This window comes from Schistocerca serialis, chromosome 12, assembly GCF_023864345.2.
Source record: "Schistocerca serialis cubense isolate TAMUIC-IGC-003099 chromosome 12, iqSchSeri2.2, whole genome shotgun sequence".
Classification (NCBI taxonomy): Eukaryota; Metazoa; Arthropoda; class Insecta; order Orthoptera; family Acrididae; genus Schistocerca; species Schistocerca serialis.
The window spans coordinates 57,982,853-58,003,742 of NC_064649.1; positions in this window are offsets into that span (position 1 = coordinate 57,982,853).

Here is a 20,890-nt window from a genome sequence, read left to right on the forward strand (position 1 = left end):
GTGGAAGAGACTGGGGGCAGAGAGCAACTGGTCTTGTATGTTAATTATTTAAGGTAAGGTCACAAAGATGACAAAACAAAGTGCGATTTTTACCATCAGTTTTGCTCGAGTTACGGAGAAATTGAAATGGTTCAAATGGCTCTGAGCACTATGGGACTTAACATCTGAGGTCTTCAGTCCCCTAGAACTTAGAACTACTTAAACCTAACTAACCTAAGGACATCACACACATCAATGCCCGAGGCAGGATTCGAACCTGCGACCGTAGCGGTCGCGTGGTTCCAGACTGAAGCGCCCAGAACAGCTCGGCCGGACTGGCTGACTAGCTACGGAGAACTTGGAATTGTCTTTGGAGAACGTGGTCTGGAAAACCTTCTTCCACTCATTCAAAAACAGTACCGCTCGGGTCTGGATGTGTCACAGATAGGAAATCTGTCATGGTGCGCTTTCGTTTCGTAAGCAATTGTTTACTCAACGACGTCATCCCTGCAGTTCGACTATACAGTCTCGGGCAAGCGCAGCTTCACCATCGCGGTACGAACACTGCAGAACATTTGGTTGTTTCAGAAAAGTTCTGTTCAGTTCAAGAGCCCAACTTGCTAAACTTCCTCTTTTATCTCTTCTCAGATTATAAATGTCCACCGGCACTGGTGAACACTTGCAGATACAACTCGACACGTCGTTGTTAAAGGGAGACATGTACGGCGTACGCCAAAGGAGTTGTTATAGTGCCGTTACTGTTTACAATACCTGTAGATGGTGTGTGTAATGTGTAATGCCGAAATCGCCGTGAAGTGTGTTTTTGTGTAACAGGAAGATTGCGACGTCAAAAGACTGCCGAAATCCAAGGAGACCTGTAGCTGGTCGGCGATGGTACAGGGAGGGGTGGCTAACCCTGAAAGTTGATAAATGTAACGTATCGACCATAAACAGCCGATTACGTTACTGGCGATAAATCAGTGGAAAAAATAACTTTTGTTGTGTACAGGGAAATAATAAAATAAAAAACAGCGTCCCAAGGGGTTCAGTTCTGCAGATGTTTACGTCGCAGGTGGTACATTACACAGATGACACGAGTGCTACAGGCAATCCGACGGATTACACGTGTAGGTGAGCGCTGCGCCTCGTGGCTGTCGGATGGGTTCCGCGTAATACCGGTGGCTGTATGCACGGCGCGGTCGGGGGTGGATGGGGGAGGTAATCAGCTACGCCGCCGCCGCGGGCGATATTAAAACGGGCGCGCGGCGCGGCGCCAGGCTCGCCGTAAAGTGCCGGCAGCGGCTGACCCAGTTGGCGCTATCTGCCGCCGGCTCCGGCCCGCACTTATCCGCAGGTGCGGCGCGCCATCAGGAGCTGTGCCGGCGATTTACGGCGGAGCGGCTGGCTTCACCGGGAATATTTACCGTCCGTTCACGGCGTCCTACGAGGCGCCGAGATAAAAGTGCTGCTGGCATAACAGGGAACAGAAGCTACGGTGAGCTATCCGTATCCAAAACACACTCTGCAGCACGCCCTACGACTCCAGTTTACGGATTTTAACATTACGTTCTAACGCTGTTTTCACACCTCAGGTAAGCTGCGGAGGTTACAGCGTGTATCATGATTAATAGCTTTTTTCCAAGTGTACTTGATGGCATTTCATAAGCAAGGGGCCAAAAAGATTACTATAATTGGCGTTCAAAATGAAAGGAGTCTGGAATGCGCAATCCGGTGACGAGTTCACGCGTGCACGTCACGTGACTATACAGAGCTAGCAGCAGCATGAATCAGTCGTCCAACCCAGACAAGCGAATTGCAAATAGCGACATGGAGGCGTCAAAAGAAAAGCAAAGAGGTGTTGTTCGTTTTCTGACAGCGGAAGGAGCTGGAGGACTGGTCAAAAGAGATGGAGCCCTTCCACGCCCGCACCAACGTGGTGACCAGACCAGAAGTTCTACTGTCACCTCCGTCAACATGTTAGTTATCTAATAGGTGGATGACAGGATGCTGGGCTGTGATGTTATCCGTGCGTCTGGGTAAGGCTACGCATTAACACGGTCCATCAGGTGATAGATGGTGAACTAAACGGGAATGACGGTAGCAATTTGAAGAGCAGATGGAAAAAAGTGCCAAGGCTCGTGCCGTGGGAAAAAAACCTCTGCGACAGTGGGATGGATAGTAAGAGCAGTAGTGGCTTACTAGCTGCGATAGTTCATGCAAGGCTGGGTTTGTTAGTATGGGTAACATGCATCATTACCGTGGCAAGCGATGGCGATGTATCCGAGTTTTCTGCAGCCGCTGCATTCCTGGAACAATCAGGATCGTTAGTGGGAGATAGGCCATAGATCATCTCAAGTTGTGGGGGGGGGGGGGGGGGTGGAGCATGTCTGCAAGTAGTGTACGGTACGGCTTTCCTGCGTGGTGCCAGTTAATCGTCAACTGTGTTCCAGTTGGATATCCAGTAATGGTGTCTGATTAACAGGAGGACTGGTCATTCATCGACGAATGTTACAAGTGTATGGCGAACACTGCATGTCCCTTGCAAGGGTCAAGGCTTGGCACAAGTGCTTCAGAGAAGGACGGGTGTCGTTAGCCGATGATGTACTGCCTGGAGCACCGCACTGCATTACCGATGACATCGTCCAGCTGGTGGATGCACTCATTACCCAGGACTGCCGAGTGACAGTGAAAGCCATAGCCGCCGTGGTCGGATTGAGCGTTGGAAGTGTTCAAAACCATCAACAAGGAACGACTGCACATGCGCACATTCTGTGCCCAATGGGTGCCCCACGGTCTTCAACCACACCAGGAAGCATGTCGAATGGCCCAACGTCTTGCTCATCTGCAGCGCTGTGCGCGGCAAGGGAATGCGTTCCTGGCACGAGTCGTGGCTGGAGATGAGTCATGGTGTCATCACATCGAACCAGAATCAAAACGACAAAGTATCCAGTGGAAGCATCCAGGGTCACCACCACCAAAAAAAGCCAACGCCGTCCACGCGAGTGCGGGAAAGGTTATGCTGACGTTCTTCTTTGACCAAGATGGCCCCCTTCTGATTCACTTCCTGCAGCACGGGACAACAATGAATGCCCAGTGTTACTCGCAAACCTTGACCACCCTTCGCCAAGCGATCAAATCAAAACGACCAGGCAGTCACACCCGTGGGGTCCTACTGCTCCACGACAGTGCGAAGCCTCATACGGCCAACACAGTCGCGGCACTCCTGCACAAATTCAAATGGGAGGTTCGCGGTCACCCTCCATACAGTCCGGACCTCGTGCGGAACTGGTAACATCGCAGCCCTGGGAATTTTATGAGGCAGCCATTCACCGCCTTGTCTCACAGTAGGACAAGTGTCTCAACACCCAGAGTCAATACTTCTAACATACAGGTACTGGTTTCTGTAATTACGCCCCCGCACGTTTCTTTTTGAACGCCCTTATAAAACTAGAGCAGCATTAGCGTTACAGCATCAGTGGGGATTCTGTATGGTAGAAATTTGCGGTAAGTTCTATGGGGCCAAACTACTGACGTCATCGGTCCCTAGGCTTACACACCACTTAATCCAACTTTAACTTCGCTAAGGACAACACACACACCCATGCCCAAGGGAGGACTCGAGCCTCCGACGGGGGGAACCGCGCGAACCGTGGCAAGGCACCTCTGACCGCACGGCCACCCCGCGCGGCTGTAGAATAAAATTATAATAGGAGATGAACAGAGTGGCTAAACCGCAGACCGACCCTGTGTAGACAGTAGCAACTGAAAAAAGGACTTAGCAAGAGAAACATTTAACAAAAGTAATTCTTCCGGTCCAGACTGTACACCTGTTAGGTTGCTTTCAGAGTGTGCTGATACATCAGCACTGTACTTAACAATCATATACAACCGTTCACTCGACGAAAGATCCGTACCGAAAGAGTGGAAAGTTGCACAGGTCACACCAATACTACAGAAAGGGAGTAGGAGTAATCCACTAAATTACAGGCCCATATCTTTAATGTGGATATGGAGCAGGATTTTGGAACTTTTTTATGTTCGAATATTATGAATTACCTCGAAGAGAACGGGCTATTGAAATACAGTCATCACGCATTTAGAAAACATCGTTCTTGCGAAACACAACTAGCTCTTTACACGCACGAAGTGTTGAGTGCTACTGACAAGCGATTACAAATTGATTCCGTATTTCTAGATTTCCAAACTGCTTTTGAGACTGTACCACAGAAGCGTTTTGTAGTAAAATTGGGTGCTTATGGAATATCGTCTCAGTTTTGTGACTGGGTCCTTAATATCCTATCACAGAGGTCACAGTTCGTAATAACTGACGGAAAGTCATCGAGTAAAACAGAAGTGATTTCTGGCGTTCCCCTAGGTAGTGCTATGGCTCTTTGCTATTCCTTGCGTATACAGAACGATGTAGGAGGCAGTCTGAGCAGCCGTCTTAGGTTGTTTGCAAGTGATGCTGTCGTTTATCGTCTAGTAAAGTCCTCAGAAGATCAAAACAAATGGCAAAACGATTTAGAAAAGATATCTGTATCGTGTGAAAATTGGCAATTGACCCTAAATAACGAAAAGTGTGAAGTCATGCACATGAGTACTAAAAGGAATCCGTTAAACTTCGGGTAGACGATAAATCAGTCAAATCTAAAGGCCGTAAATTCAACTAAATACTTAGGAATTACAAATACGAACAATTTACATTGGAAGGAACGCATAGAAAATGTTGTGGTTAAGGCTCACCAAAGACTGCGTTTTATTTGCAGGACACTTAGAAAATGTAATCAGATCTACTAAGGAGACTGCCTGCACTACGACTGTCCGTCCTCTTTTAGAATACTGCTGCGCGGTGTGGGATTCTTACCAGATAGGATTCATGGAGTACATCGAGAAAGTTCAAAGAAGAGCAGCACGTTTTGTCTTATCGCGTAATAGGAGAGAGTGTCACTGAAATGATACAGGATTTGGGATGGACGTCATTAAAACCAAGGCGTTCTCCTGAACGGGAGAAAATCTCTCACGAAGTTTCAATAACCAATTTTCTGTTCCAAATGCGAAAATATTTTATTGACGCCGACCTACATATGGAGAATCGATCATCACAATAAAATAAGGGAAATCAGACGACGCACGGAAAGATATAGATGTTCTTTTTTTCCGCGCGCTGTACTAGATTGGAATAATAGAGAATTATTGTGAGGGTGGTTCGATGAACCCTCTGCCAGGCACTTAAGTGTGATTTGTGAAGAACCCATGTAGATGTAGGAGAGACACCCATATCATAGATTTCAAAACGCGCATGACACGGTATCAATAGAGAATTTACACTCTAAGAAAACGGAAATCCCTGCGCAGAACGGAGACATTTTCTGAACGAGATGGAAATCGGTAGATGCGATGTACATTTACAGACAACCAGATCAATACTGTTTCAGAAAAAGTAGATGATTTATTCAACGGATAGAGCTTCCCAAATTAAGCAAATCAGTTACACGCCGATCCACTTCTGGCACTTAAGCAAGAAGCTGATTGGCTTGGTCTTGATTAAGAGAGTTACAGGATGTCCTCGTGATGGATATCGTGCCAGATTCTGTCCAATTGTCCTGTTAAATCTTGAAGTCCCGAGATGTTTGGACCGCCCTATCCATAACGCTCTGAATGTTCTTGATTGGAGAGAGATATGGCGAGCTTGCTGGCCAAGGTAGGGGTTGGTAATCACGAATACAGTCGGTAGAAACTTCCATCGTGTGTGGGTGAGCGATATGTTAGTGAAATGTAAGGACAGGACGGCTTTCAGCGAAGGGTAACGAAACGAGGCGTAGAGAATCGTCGACATACTGGTGAGCACTAAGGCGTCCCGCTGGTCGTCGAGAACTATGGTGGCCGATAGTCGGGTTGGTATCCTGTCCAGGGAGTATCGAGACACGTCTGCGGCCTGGAATATCACTGACTGCAGCAGAATTGTCTTCAGTGGTTAGTCCAGCATCTAAGTGAACCGCGATGGCCTGCGAAGACGTACCTGGACAGGCGTGCGATACCAACCTGACTGATACCAACCAGGAGTCCATGTCTCAGAACTAACAAGCGCGAGGTGACGCGATCGACAGGCATGCTGCAAACACTGCGCAACACCTATGGACAAAGCTTTATAGGATTTTCCTTGTGGTTTTAATTTAGCGATCGGGCAGATCTTGAAAAAAGAAGAAAAAGGCAGTCCCATATAGTGGTGCAGGTAAAAAAAGTTTACGAGCATTAAGGACAAGAACTGAAATAGGAAAAGAAATCTCCCGAGCAGTACCACCAACCAAAGACTTTAGACAAGGATGCTGCATAAAGCCCACTCTGTTTAAATATTATGTGGACGACATTTTTTAAGAGTAGATGAGAAAGTGTGAAGAAATGGGACAAGACTTAGGTGGCGATTACCTAATGAGTTCGTCGACGATCCAATGATAATGGCTGCAGATGACTATCATACAGGTGGTTCAAATCACTCTGAGCACTATGGGACTTAACATGTGAGGTCAACAGTCCCCTAGAACTTAGAACTACTTAAACCTAACTAACCTGAGGACATCACACACATCCATGCCTGATGGAGCATTCGAACCTGCGACCGTAGCGGTCGCGCGGTTCCAGACTGAAGCTCGTAGAACCGCTCGGCCACAGCGGCTGGCTAATGATACAGAGTACGTGATCAAAAAAATCATACAAACATACAATGAGATCGTATCAACAACAATTTTTTCCGAAACAAAACGTAATTGTATAGGAGATAAACAACGTGACTGTATGATGATGGAAAAACTGTTAAGGCGTGTCAAAAGTATAAATACCCAGGCGTTATAATCTCAGGTCAGAGTTACGGTAAACGAGAAATAAGGCATAGGATAATACAAGCTAAACAAGCAAGTAGAAGGATGAACTCCATCCTCTAGTCAGATAAAATCACAACACAGAAAAGGTTTTATAAATCAATACTACGAGGCATTTGTTTATATTTAGTTGAACCCTGGGCAGTGACAAAACGATTCAGGAGAAGACTCTAAGCGTGCAGTTTAAATTTTTGAGAAGAAGTTGTAGTGTTTCATGGCTGCAGGGAATAAAAAGCAATATCCTCAAGTACTGTGATCCGTGGCGCGGGGATATAATGTGTTTAATAGGTATACAGAGTGGTCCACTGATCGTGACCGGCCCAAACATCTCACGAAATAAGCGTCAAAAGGAAAAATTACAAAGACTGAAACTCGTCTAGCTTGAATGGGGAAACCAGATGGCGCTATGGTTGGCCCGCTAGATGGCGCTGCCATAGGTCAAACGGATGTCAACTGCGTTTATTAAAATAGGAACCCCCATTTTTTATTATATATTCATGTCGTACGTAAAGAAATATGAATGATTTAGTTGGACCACTTTTTTCGCTTTGTGATAGATGGCGCTGTAATTGTCACAAACATATGGCTCACAATTTTAGACGAACGGTTGGTAACAGGTAGGTTTTTTAAATTAAAATACGGAACTTAGGTAAGTTTGAACATTTTATTTCGGTTGTTCCAATGTGATACATATACCTTTGTGAACTTATCATTTCTGAGAACGCATGCTGTTACAGCGTGATTACCTGTAAATACCACATTAATGCAATAAATGCTCAAAATGATGTCCGTTAACCTCAATGCATCTGACAATACGTGTAATGACATTTCTCTCAACAGCGACTAGTTCGCCTTCCGTAATGTTCGCACATGCACTGACAATACGCTGATGCATGTTGTCAGGCGTTGTCGGTGGATAATGATAGCAAATATCCTTCAACTTTCCCCACAGAAATAAATCCGTGGACGTCAGATCCGGTGAACGTGCGGGACACGGTATGGTGCTTCGACGACCAATTCACCCGTCATGAAATATGCTATTTAATACCGCTTCAACCGCAAGCGAGCTATATGCTGGACATCCATCATGTTGGAAGTACATCGCTATTCTGTCATGCAGTGAAACATCTTGTAGTAACATCGGTAGAACATTACGTAGGAAATCAGCGTGCATTGCACCATTTAGATTGCCATCCTCCGATAATGCCGCACCATACATTAACCCGCCAAGGTCGCTATGTTCCACTTGTCGCAGCCATCGTGGATTTTCCGTTGCCCAGTAGTGCATATTATGCCGGTTTACGTTACTGCTGTTGCTGAATGATGCTTCGTCACTAAATAGAACGCGTACAAAAAATCTTTCATCGCCCCGTAATTTCTCTTGTGCCCAGTGGCAGAACTGTACACGACGTTCAAAGTCGTCGCCATACAATTCCTGGCGCATAGAAATATGGTATGGGTGCAATAGATGTTGATATAACATTCTCAGCACCGACGTTTTTGAGATTCCCGATTCTCGCGCAGTTTGTCTGCTACTGATGTGCGAATTTGCTGAGACAGCAGCTAAAAAATCTACTTGGGCATCATCATTTGTTGCAGGTCGTGGTTGACGTTTCACATGTGGCTGAACACTTCCTGTTTCCTTAAATAATGCAACTATCCGGCGAACGGTCCGGACACTTGGATGATGTCGTCCAGGATACCGAGTAGCATACATAGCACACTCCACACTCCCGTTGGGCATTTTGATCACAATAGCCATACATCGACACGATATCGACCTTTTCCGCAATTGGTAAACGGTCCATTTTAACACGGGTAATGTATCACGAAGCAAATACCGTCCGCACTGACGGAATGTTACGTGATACCACGTACTTATACGTTTGTGACTTTTACAGTGCCATCTATCACAAAGCGAAAAAAGTGGTCCAACTAAAACATTCATATTCCTTTACGTACTACACGAATATGTAATAAAAATGGGTGTTCCTATAAAAAAAAAGACGCACTTGATATCCGTATGACCTAGGGCAACGCCATCTAGCGGGCCAACCATAGCGCCATCTGGTTTCCCCCTTCAAGCTAGACGAGTTTCGTTCTTTGTAGTTTTTTCGTTTGATGCTTATTTGTGAGATATTTGGCCTGGTCACTATCAATGGACCACCCTGTATACTGAGGTACTTCGTAACATGGTACAGCCATGTATCACCGAAGAGTACAAACAGCTGTTGAACAGCTTGAGCCGTGTGACTGAGGTCACATTGTAGGCCTGCAGCAAGCTGGATGAATGTGTCGATGGATTGCTGCACATGTCAGGCACAATCCGTCGGTGGTGTGCCGCTGCTTTCAGCAGTAACATGTGGAACATCCCCACACTCGCAGACCCGCACGGTACACACGGACGTCAAGATCGACGCACTGTGCAAGCAGCAGTCGGCCGGGATGGCGAGCGGTTCTAGGCGCCTCAGTCTGGAACCGCGTGACCGCTACGGTCGCAGGTTCGAATCCTGCCTTGGGCATGGATGTGTGTGATGTCCTTAGGTTAGTTAGGTTTAAGTAGTTCTAAGTTCTAGGGGACTGATGACCTCAGACGTTAAGTCCCATAGTGCTCAGAGCCATTTGAACCATTTTTTGCAAGCAGCAGTGTTCAAGGCTTAAACGTACAAGAGCGTTACGCACCCCTCTGCGTACCACATGGTCGTCAAAATTAAACTGGCCTAGAAATTTTTCATGCACCTTAAGATAGGCAACCAAACTGGTGAAGGATAGGTTGCCTATCTTCGCGTGCATGAATAATTTCGAGGCCACTTTTATTTTGACCGCCCCCTTCAATCCGCTTGTTTCGACAACTCGTAATAAGTAGGGGATTGCTTCTTACCCGACTCAGTGTGTACAGCCTGTACCGTGTACACCACCCGAAACTAAATCCTGTAAGATGTGTCCAATGAGAGGGTTTCCTTGACGAAAAATGACCCGGCAGATCGGCAGAGGTGCTGAATCACCGGGTTCACTGGGCGAGCAGTCGTAACAGGCGTCATTTGTGCTCTCAGAGAGCTCGGGGCCACTTGTTCCTGAGAGGTGCCACAAAATTCCTGTTAAGCAGCTCTATAGCTGGTTAAAGGGGTGATTCGGACGTGAGTAGCCATTTCTGCGACATTCCGCCCGCCGCTTTTCCTGCCGGTTTATTGACCGCGCTTAGGCCATCTCGTTCCACGCTGTTGCAGGCTGCAGCAGCGAGGTAGCGAAGCGGCCGCCGACGTATTAATTCCTACTGCCGTGCAGCGAACTAATCCCCTCGTAAGCAGAGCGACGCGTCGTACGGGATGATCGCAACAGGCGGTTCCCGTGCTGCCTCCGACGATTGTGGAAACCCACCTGACTTGTGTTTTTCGAGGTCTCGCAATTCATTTCAGACGAATTCCGTGACGATTCCTCCAAGTGTGTCACTCTCCACCCATACTCAGTAATTTATCATAATGTCACATTATTTTTTTCTTCTCGGTTTATAAAAGACCTCGTGCCAATTTCAGTTCCTTACTCGATGTTATTTTCTTTTGCTTTCTTCAAGAACTTTTTCATATGTACACCGTGTTTTTCATTCCCGCCTCTGACCACTGTTTTTTCTTTTTTTTCACTCTCCTACCTTGAGTGTGTTTAGTACTTATGAGCGCTCAGCAGTGAGGTTATCAGCGCCCTACTACCCTGGAATCCCTCCACATTCAATACTTTATGCGTCAGTTGCTTCTTCATATTTTATATATTTCTTAAAATCATTTCCTTACTTTTGCATCCAAATTGTTGTTGACTTCTTACGCTTCAAGTATTTGAAGATTTTTCCGATAATCTCCTGACTTGCATTCGACACAAACATTCCAAAAAGACCAGTTTTCTTTCTCTCATTACGTATGATGTGATTTTCATGTTTCGATAAATTTCATCGTTACTTCGTAATTTCCAGCCCTCCACAGTTTATAGTAGGCCTAATATCTTCCTAATGATTTGCTTTGTAGTTTTCTAGTGTATCTAAATTATAGTTTAGTGCTAGACATTCGCCCGCATACAGACATTCTGGTTTCCCTACTGTATTGTAGTGCCTAGTTTATGCATTATTACAGAGGCATTTTAGTTGCACATATCTATAGCTATACAATTCGCCCTCCTCATTTTATGTATTCTTTTTTCTCTGTAGCAGCTTTTTTCCAAATCATTTTCGTCGCTTACCTCCACAGCATATCTGAATTTTTTAACTTCATTTGTCCAGTACCTGTTTTCACAAATTTTTGTGCATTTGTGACGTTTGTCGAAAATTTGGTATTTTGTACAGAAATTCTAAAGCCGATGCTGCTCCCTATGCCTTCTAGACGATTCATTTGTATTACAGTAAATCCGCATTTTCAGAAACTACAGCAAAGTCATCGGCAAATGCACGACAGTTTATTCAAATATCATTGTTTCCTCTTTCCTACCTTGTCGGCAAAGTCTTATATTCATTCAGTTTTTCATTGCAAATTCGCAATTTTTTTCTAGAACTCAATTAAAAAGAATTGGATACGCCATTACCTTGTCGCACACCTGTGTTTATTTCGTAGATCTCAGATATTTCTCCCAAAAATATCTCTTTAGATGCTGTGCTAATAAGTGTTTCATGAGCTACATTTGCTAAATTAGACTTTACAGAAATTATTGAATTACTTTATCTATAGTGTCCCTGTCAACAGAATCAAAGAACTTTTTCAAAACAAACCTTATAGCAATATATTTTGAATTTAGTAATCTGTGACGAAGGATAGACTACAAGTTAAATATTTGTTGAAAACATGATCTGCCCTTCCTAAAGCCATGTCTATATTCACCTTAATGACTGTCCATTGTTGTTTCTACTCTGTTTAGTCGAATCTTGAAAAATATTTTCTAGGGAACTGGTACCAAATAAATTTCTCTGTAGTCTCTAAGTTCTGGTTTATCGTAATTCTTATGTCGTGGATGTGTCAAGGCTACCTTCAACTCTCCTGGGACTTATTCTGTTTTCCAAGTATCTTCAAAGTTAATTTTAGCCCATTTTTAATTTTTTGTTATGACTACTACAAAACTTCCCCTATAATAATGTCTCCTCCGACAGTTTTTTGTTTTGTTTTTTGAGTTTTTAATTATCTCTTCAGAATCTCTGATGGTCGGGGTTAAATCTTCTAAATTTCTTTGGGTGATAATTCCGGCTTATAGATTAGTAATGAATAATTAAGAAGTTGATCAAGATATTTTTCGAATATTTTCCAAGTATGAATGTTGCTTAAGCCAAATGTGCAATTTTCATCTATGAAACAGCCGTTAAGACTAACAGGGCACACGATTTTGTTTTTATATAATTTCTTAGTCTGACTATAAGCTTACAACCACGGTGACAGTTGTTCACCATATTTCTTTTCTCGTTCAAACTAAGTATTTTTCATCACAACACTTCTTTTGTAGCAGCATTCTTCTGCTCATTTGGCATCCGCTGTTAAAATCTCATTTCGGGAAGTAAAAAACGCCAGTACAGCTTTTATGAGCATGTTTATGATTGGCACGTCTTACAGTTGTATAAGCATGTCCCGTATAATTTTTTGGCGTTCATGTACCATAGTGTTACACACACTAGACATACGAGCAGTAGGGGAATTCAGTGACCGCCTTGTACACGATTTTTAATTCTTTAATAATGTGATAGTTTACAACTTTAAAATATTTTTTAAAAATCATGTTTTGGCACACAAGCCGAATATCATTTTATTACAATTACAAATTATTTCAGATGTTACGCTTACGTTTGTCAATGTCCTGTACTGTGTATGATATTATCGCGTTAATACTGTCAAAGACATTAGACATTCTAATCAGAGGTGATTTTTTCATTTGTACTATTTTAAAACGAAATATGGTTATATTTCACGTCTATATCTCTGTAAGTATAGAGTTTCATATGTTGCATGCACATCTGTATCTCTATATAGAGTTCTATGTTTTACTTTTCGAATATTTAGTAGTATACATCGTATGACTGATTTTTTTTGTCCATGTAGATATTATAGATGCTTCTGGGACCCAAGATAACCATAGCAGAAATGCCGAAGGAAAAGAAGTATCAAAGAGTATGTATCTATTATGCTGATTAAAATTAAAAATATACGAAAGACCAGATGATTCTCGTTGCTGACGTTCAGGATAACTTTAATCTCATGGGCGGTATATCCGTATTACTTCACAGAATTTTGATGATAAATAAAAATTGTTTACCCGTGATTACATAGCCTGCTACACATATAGCAGATTTTATGAAATAGCGTATTTGAGAGTACATATGTACCATATTTTACGTGTCGTTACTTATATTTTATTGACTTTATATACGTAATACGTACTTCAGTTAAATCCTTGAAGAGCTTCGCTTGTGTCACTGCATAAATTTGAAACTAGCTTAGATATAGCAGCTATTGAAATGCTTCCAGTTGCTAATAACCAAAGAGTAAATAGTAGCCTTTATTGATGTTGTGATGGTCATTCGTAATTAAGTCTTTGTTTGCAAATTCCCTACTCGATTATAAAGAGGAGCCAGTTAAAAGCGTCAATCTCCATATGTGCGGAGTTCTGCAGTCATATTAAGGACAGATGGAACTGCAATTCAGTGTTAAGTACACTACTCCTATGCATTTCACTATTACACATAAATTCAGAATGGAAAGTCGTTCTTTTTCTACTCCTCTTTGCTTATTCAGTCACAAAACAGTACTCTCGCCATGCAAAAGATCTTATTTCAATATCAATGTTTTGCAATGTTTATCTATATGGTGTATCCCGTATGGCTATCATTGGCTCCGAAAAACAATAACGCGGCGCTCAAAGGCTACGCTCGTTCAGTCGTTCCGTCCTGTGTAAACGCCTGTGGTAGTGAGCGCTGGATAATTGTCTGCGAATGCTTATTGGCTTGTGTTCACTTTCATTCACTCCAGTGTAAACCAGGTCTAACATATCTCTGACTGTGCCTGCTCCGACAGTTTTCAGCTATAACGTTGAAACTTCCTCGTAGATTAAAACTTTGTGCCGGACCGAGACTCGAACTCGGGACCTTTGCCTTTCGCGGGCAAGTGCTCTACCATCTGAGCTGTCCAAGCACTACTGACAACCCGTTCTCAAAGCTTCAGGTCTGCCAGTACCTCGTCTGGTACCTTCCAAACTTCACACAAGTTCTTCTGCGAACCTTGCAAAACTATCACTCCTGGAAGAAAGGATGTTGCGGAGACATGGCTTAGCCTCAGCCTGGGGATGTTTTCAGAAGAGCTTCTGTGAAGTTTGGAAGGTAGGAGTCGAGGTACTGGCAGAACTGAAGCTGTGATGACGCGTCGTGAGTCGTGCTTGGGTAGCTCAGACGGTAGAGCACTTGCCCGCGAAAGGCAAAGGTCCCGACTTGGAGTCTCGGCCCGGCACACAGTTATAATCTGCCAGGAAGTTTTCAGATCAATATGTTGCCACGCGCTAGTCAATAGTTACGTGTATCGGTTACATGCTGCGCATCATGCACAGTGCGACGGACGTCGTGCCGAAAACCTCCTACACGCGCAGGAGTACCCTAAGAGACCCTCAGGGTAGGAGCGGAGAATGTGGGTGTCGACGGAAGCAAAGGCACGGTGAACCTGAGGCCAAGTGCGCCCGCCATTAATTGCAGACAACGGCAGAAAGCAATTAGTGGAACAAAAGCTCGGCGTTCCCGTGTAATTACGCGCAGGGCTGCCTCCGCAGACGAAATGAACGCTAGGAGCCTCTCGGCCGCTCTCCGTGCCGCTGTGGACCACAGTTTTCCGACTACCCGCACTATGCTTATGACTGCAAAATTTATATTAAAACTCGGGCTTTTTCCTATGAAAGCGAAAAGCGGGCCGAAGAAAATTAATTACTTCCAGGCGACGTCGCCCTGATACCGTGTAACACCGCTTCTATCTTTGAGAATGGACTGAATTCGGACATCCCTATGCAACGCGGAATAGAACACTACACGTCACGAGAGGCGGATCCGCCAGTATAAAAGAAGGGCAGGGTGACAGGAGTGTTACTGTGTTTTCGGAGGAGAAGCAGTAAAAGCGGAATGGATCGGTCAGGACAGCTCAGTGACTTGGCGAACGTGACCTGGTCGTTGGATGTCACCCGAGTACCAAATACATCAGGGCAGTTCAACCCTTCTACAGCTGCCCAGGTCGACTGTTGATGATGTGGTCGGCAAGTGGAAACGCGAAGGAACAACCGCAGCCAAACCAATACCAGGCCGTCCTAGTGTAGTGACGGACAGGGATCATCGGGCATTGCAGAGGTTGGTTCTAAGAAATCGCTTGAAATCAGAGGAAGAAATCACTCGCTAGTTCCAGAGTGTGTTCTGCAGTCAAGTTGCCGCAATCAAGGTACGTACGGAGTTCAAAAGAACGGGATACGATGGTCAAGCAGAGCCCCGTAAGCCACACATGTAGTCCAAGATAAGCGACACTAGAGGTGGTGGAAAGGGCGACAGCACTGGGCTGTCGATGGCTGGGGAGGAGTCACCTGAAATGACGAATAACTCTAAAACATGTGGCAATCCGGTGACGCCTGGAGAACGTTATCCACCAGCCTGTGTAGGATCAACAGTGATGTACGGAGAGCGTGGTGTTTTCCGCGGTTAGGGTGCGGTCCCCTTACAGCACTTGAGAAAATGGTTCATATGGTTCTGACCACTATGGGACTTAACTTCTGAGGTCATCAGTCCCATAGAACTTAGAACTACTTAAACCTAACTAACCTAAGGACATCACACACATCCATGCCCGAGGCTGGATTTGAACCTGCGACCGTAGCGGGCGGGCGCTTTCAGACTGTAGCGCCTAGAACCGCTCTGTCACAGCGGCCGGCACATAATAAAATGCTAAATGCTGAAGGATATGTGTACTGTGTACTGTATACAGTACAGAAACAGTTCGGAGACCAAAACTGTTTATACCAGCAAGTCAGTGCACCGCGTCATAAGTCAGCACCTGTGAGGCAATGATTTATGGACAGAAACCTACCTGAAATGAAATAACCTGTTCATAGTCCCGAGTTAAACCCAATGGAACACCTTTGATGTGAGTTACAATGCCGATTTCGCTCCAGACCTCAGCGTCCAACTTTCTCTGGTTTCAGCCAATGAGAACAATGGGCTACCAATGCTTCACAGACACTCAGACGCGTCATTGAACGTGTCCCCAGCAGAGTTCAGCCCGTCATGAAAGAGAAGGCTGGGAGTGCCCAGTGCTAATGTCCACTATCAGCTGTTCAGATACTTTTGGTCAGATAGGGTATGCCGTGTCCAGCTGAAGCCACAGTTTCGTGATAAGATCCCGTGGAGGTATCAGACTGCGAGGTTCTTGATTCCTACGTTTCAAACGCTAATCTACACAAAAGAGCCAAAGAAACTGGTACACATGCCTAATACCGTGTAGGCCCTCGTGAGCACGCAGAAGTGCCGTGCCACGACGCGGCATGGACTCAAGACTATTGTCTCAAGTGGTGCTGGAGGTAGTTGACACCAGGAATCCTGCAGGGATGTCCTAAATCCGCAAGAGTACAAGTGGGTGGAGATCACTCCTGAACAGCACGTTCCAAGGTATCGCAGGTATGCTCAATAACCTTCATGTCTGTGGAGTTTGGTGGCCAGCGGAAGTGTTTAAACTCAGAACGGTGTTCTTTGAGCCTCTCTGTGGCAATTCTGGATGTCTGGGGTATCGCATGGTCCTGCTGGAACTGCCCAAGTCCATTGGCTTGCACAGTGGACATGAATGGATGCAGCTGATCAGACTGGATGTTTACGTACGTGTCATCTGTCAGAGCTGTGTGCGGGCACAGTGACTAACAGTCCCCGCAATATTATCAATCACCTACAGAAGCCTTATTTTTTAATTTTTCTTTATTTACACAGCAGACAATATCAACTGACTGAAATTTTGGAACAGCAAAGTTGGCACGAGGGGCAAGTAAATTACACACGCCTTCCACATTTTTTGTTAGTTTACTTCCTCCAGTTTGTGTCTCGCTCCAAGATACACTCCGCGAAAGATTTATCTGTACGGGACGGAAATCGGCAGATGTGATGCACGTGTATAGACAAAAAAATGAGAGTAATATAACAAAAATTGGATGATTTATGCGAGAGAAAGATCTTCAGAAACTGAGCAAGTAAATAACGCGTTGATCCATCTCTGTCTCTTGCGCGAGCAGTTATGCCGCTTGGTGTTGACTACTCGAGTTGTTTGCATGTCCACCTGAGGGATAGCGTGCCAAATTCTGTCCAACTGACGCCTTAGATCCTCAAAATACGGAGATGGTTGGAGAGAACTGCTCATAATGCTCCAAACGTCCTCAGCTGGGGAGAGATCCTGCGACCATGCTGGCCAAGGCAGGGTTTGAGGAACACGGAGACAAGAAGTAGAAACTCTCGCCGTGTACGGCAAACATTATCTAGCTAAAGCTCAGGATGGCTTGAGAACGTTTGGAACATTATCGGTAGGACCCTCCGACTATCTCCGTATTTTGGTCTAACGATTTAACGCGCAGTTGGACAGAATTTGATACGATATCTATCAGGAGGACATCCAACAATCCAGCTATCAATACCAAGACGAATAAGAGCTCGAACAGGGACCAGACATGGACTGGCGTGTTTTTCTTACCTTAGAGTGTATTTTGTTTTACCCATGCTTTTTTTTCTTTAAATACGAGGAGTATTACATTTTCTGATGCTAACTTATGGTCCTTTTATCATGCACAAATTCATCGGATGATGGAATGTGTATACCGAGGTCGATTGTATATGTTGTATGAATAATGAACATTAATACGGTAGAGTCTCAGGAAGTCAGTAATGTGTAATATAATAAAATTTAATGAAAGCCATAGTTAATTAAAATGGTGATCTTTTGTTCAGTCACTGTACGTTTCGTCCTTTTTCACGTGTATGAACTTAGCGAACACGTGTCGTCAAAGGCACAGAAACAGTTCATCGTGTGCAGTAGTGTAAGCGACTCCGCAGTGGGTCCTGAGGCTGGGATGCAGCACTTCCATGAGGAACGAAGCGTTTCTCAGAAGCCTGGAGCAGCCGTCTTTGAAGATACGTCCTCGTGGACTCCAAAGGTGCTGAGCTACATGGGCCCACACCTCCATTATGCTTTTCCTGGTACACTCGCTAGCACTCCGAACTGACGCGCCGGGAAGGTAGGGGCGGAATAATGGACATCAACGTCTATGTAAGATCCAAATCATTGATGGAAGAAGATTAGGATCTAATGTCGTCGACGATGAGTTGGTAAAATCCAGCGCACTCTGTTCGTCCTCGAGACTCAGCAATCAGTGGATAGGTTGATGCAATGTTGCTTGACTTCCGGCAAGCATTAGAAACTTTCCCTGGTGAACAAAATACTGGCATACGGAGTATCAGACCTGCTCTATGACTGGATTGAACACATGTCACTCTCAATGGAGAGATATCCTCAGATGTAAATATAACTTCGAGAATGTCCAAAGAGGCTGTTATAGAACCATTACTTTCCACAATATATGTAAATGATACAGTAAGCAACACTGGAAGTTCGATGGCGCTTTTCTCGCGTGATTCTGTTGTATATGTATAAGTCTCAGCGTTGAAAAACCGTAGTGAAATTCAGGAAGACCCGCAGACGATCGAAGCATGACGCAAGGATTGGCAATTGGCCGCCAACATAAACAGTTGTAACGTATTAGGCGTAAACTGGCAAAAAGACCCATCACTGTATCATTACACCACTGCAGGACAGTCATTGGATGCATTCGCATCCATTAAATATATAGGATTATGCATAAGGAACGATTTCAAGTGGAACGACCGCATAAGAGTAACAGCAGATGAAACAGGTACCAGACTGAGATTAACTGGAAGGATCCTCAGGAGTGTAGTCCATCCAAAACAATATGTTGGAACAATACCTGAATACTGCTCGTCAGTCTGGGATCCGCACGAGATAGGATTGAAAAAGGAAATAGAAAAGATGCAAAGAGGGGCAGTATGTTTCGTTACAGATGCATTTGGTAAGTGCGAAAGGTAACTCTGCTACCGTCGATTAAATTGTAATATTTTCTGAATGTTGTATTGGAACATTCTTTACGCAAAACGATTGTCTTTTTTATCCTTAAAATTTTTGGTGGTTATATCACACGTGAAAATGTCAAGTCATTTTTGTAGAAACGTAGAACCGTTTCTGCTAGTCCGTCAGGAAATCCTGATCCTGTGTACAGCTAAATGCACTGAACTCGGTAGAGACATTTTTTAACATTTGTTATGAATGTACTGTACTATCTCCTTAACACTGACCTATGTTTTTTGCGGTTTAACATGAATTCACGTGTGCTGTAGAATTAATAGAAGCAGCTTATCTGACACATTCATACAGTTTCAGTTAACGTTATTAGCATCATTTTTCCAAAATTAAATTCTCTACAACTTCTGTTGAAAACCTTGTGCAATTATCTGGAATTTAAAAAATAAGTTGGGGCAAGTAGTTAATGAAGTAAGAATTTCACGAAATTATGTCTTTGCTTCTCCGTATGTTCTCGAAAATTACTGCAGATACACGTCCAGAATATGTTTTATTGGATTGACCAGACCAATAACAACAAAATAAATGGAAATCGTGCTTTACTTTAACCTGATACACTTTTGTGATGGCTACATATTAGCGAAGTTGCTACATTTCAGCCGTAACTCCGTAACTAAACATTGGCGTTCCTAAGTTTATATGGACTTTTACACTGCTGGCCATTAAAATTGCTACACCACGAAGATGACGTGCTACAGACGTGAAATTTAACCGACAGGAAGAAGATGCTGTGATATGCAAATGATTAGATTTTCAGAGCATTCACACAAGGTTGGCGCCGGTGGCGAAACATACAACGTGCTGACATGAGGAAAGTTTCCAACCGATTTCTCATACACAAACAGAAGTGGACCGGCGTTGCCTAGTGAAACGCTGTTGTGATGCCTCGTGTAAGGAGTAGAAATGCGTACCATCACGTTTATCGTATAGAACGGTTTATCGTATCGCGACATTGCTGCTCGCGTTGGTCGAGATCCAATGACTGTTAGCAGAATATGGAATCGGTGGGTTCAGGAGGGTAATGCGGAACGCCGTGCTGTATTCCAACGGACTCGTATCACTAGCAGTCGAGATGACAGGCATCTTATCCGCGTGGCTGTAACGGATCGTGCAGCAACGTCTCGATCCCTGAGTCAACAGATGGGGACGTTTGCAAGACAACAACCATCTGCACGAACAGTTCGACGACCATGGCTGCGGTTACCCCTGACGCTGCATCACAGACAGGAGCGCCTGCGATGGTGTACTCAACGACGAACCTGGGTGCCCGAATTGCAAAGCGTCATTTTTTTCGGATGAATCAAGGTTCTGTTTACAGTATCATGACGATCGCATCCGTGTTTGGCGACATCGCAGTGAACGGACATTGGAAGCGTGTATTCGTCATCGCCATACTACCGTATCATTCTCCAGATCTCTCACCAATTGAAAATGTCTGGTCATTGGTCGCCGAGCAACTGGCTCGTCACAATACGCCAGTCACTACTCTTGGTGAACTGTGGTATCGTGTTGAAGATGCATGGGCAGCTGTACCTGTACACGCCATCCAATCTCTGTTTGAGTCAATGCCCAGGCGTATCAAAGCCGTTATTACGGACAGAGGTGGTTGTTCTGGGTGCTGATTTCTGAGGATCTATGCACCCAAATTGCGTGAAAATGTAATCACATGTCAGTTCTAGTATAATATATTTGCCCAATGGATACCCTTTTATGATCTGCATTTCTTCTTGGTGTAGCAACTTTAATGGCCAGTAGTGTACTTGTAGAATAACATATTGAAATATTTGCCTATCTTCGTGAATCAACTTGTATATGCAGATTTGGGCAGACGTGGACTGCGAGTGGTGGAGACATTTTTTTACACATGGCACC